The sequence below is a fragment of the Leptonychotes weddellii genome, unplaced genomic scaffold, assembly GCF_054177405.1.
Source record: "Leptonychotes weddellii isolate Sample4059 unplaced genomic scaffold, ASM5417740v2 HiC_scaffold_39544, whole genome shotgun sequence".
NCBI classification, from domain to species: Eukaryota; Metazoa; Chordata; class Mammalia; order Carnivora; family Phocidae; genus Leptonychotes; species Leptonychotes weddellii.
Window position 1 is genome coordinate 1 of NW_028000470.1, and position 1,001 is coordinate 1,001.

The 1,001-nt window shown below is 61.0% G+C and overlaps 1 long non-coding RNA gene across 1 annotated transcript; it reads right to left on the reverse strand.

Annotated features, from left to right (window-relative positions):
• Positions 1 to 436: 436 nt before the first annotated feature.
• LOC145719343 (uncharacterized) lies at positions 437 to 995 on the reverse strand. Its single transcript, XR_014142318.1, has 2 exons — positions 660 to 995; positions 437 to 558 (listed from the first exon to the last, which is right to left on the reverse strand). It is a non-coding gene; the product is annotated as an uncharacterized LOC145719343 (long non-coding RNA).
• Between the last annotated feature and the right edge of the window lie 6 nt (positions 996 to 1,001).

The following is a 1,001-nucleotide window of genomic DNA, read 5'->3' on the forward strand; positions in this document are numbered from 1 at the left end:
CATTGCTCACAACCCAAGGCCACAGAAAGGTTTCCCATGCCTCTGGTCCAAACCATGCTCCAAGTCACTGGGTTCCACAGGGACAGAGACGAAACGCATGCAAGTCCAAGGGGAGGGGGACAGGCATGGGGGGAGTCAGAGATGCAGGAGCTCCCGGGGAAGGACTCTGGCAAAGGAAACCCTATGGAGGCAGCACTGGTCACCCTCAGACTGGCAGGTGTCTGGTCTGGGGACCAGCAGCCCTGGGGAGAATGTGAGGAAACGGAGGTCCCCGGGAGAGAAGGGTGACGGGCACCCCTGTCTGGGAGAACAGTGAGCAGCACCCATCCCAGGCCGCAGGTGCACCCATCACCTAGCGTGGGCAGCTCACTCCCACCCTGTTGAAGGGAACACCGTGTCCATAAACCTCTATTTGCAACAGAATCCATAAAGTGGAGTTTCTGGGTCAACACGTATACAGTGTTTAAGGTACAAGCCTCGACTTCCGACATCCCAGGTCTGCTTGTCCACCTTGAGCCCTGTTTGGGAAGCAGGGGTGGGGATCCCTGGGGCTGTGACCTGTGGGAGGGGTGGGGAGGGGGAGCTCTGAGTGGAGTGACCAAGGTACCCGGGTGACCTGCCCAGCAGGGACCCTCCCGCCCCCCAGCCCCTCTCCTGACCTCGTGCACGATGGCGAGGGTGTGACGGTGAAGGTGCTGGCCCTTGGCTGGCGAGTTCCATAGCTGGTGCTGGAGCTGCTCAAGCTCCAAACCGGGCTCTGATCCCAGAGCTGGCGCGAGAGCCGAAGCTGCAGCTGCCCCAGTCTCGGGAGCTGCGGCACGCATCGGTGTAGGACCTGGCTCGAGCTCTGGGGCAGGTGCTGGAGCTGAATCCCCCTCCAGAGATGATCCAGACCCGGTTCCGCACTTGGATATAGCTCTTGAACCCACGAACGGCTTTCCTCCCCTGCCCATTTCATGGATGACAAAACTCGGGACGGTGACGGGACCGGCTACATGGGG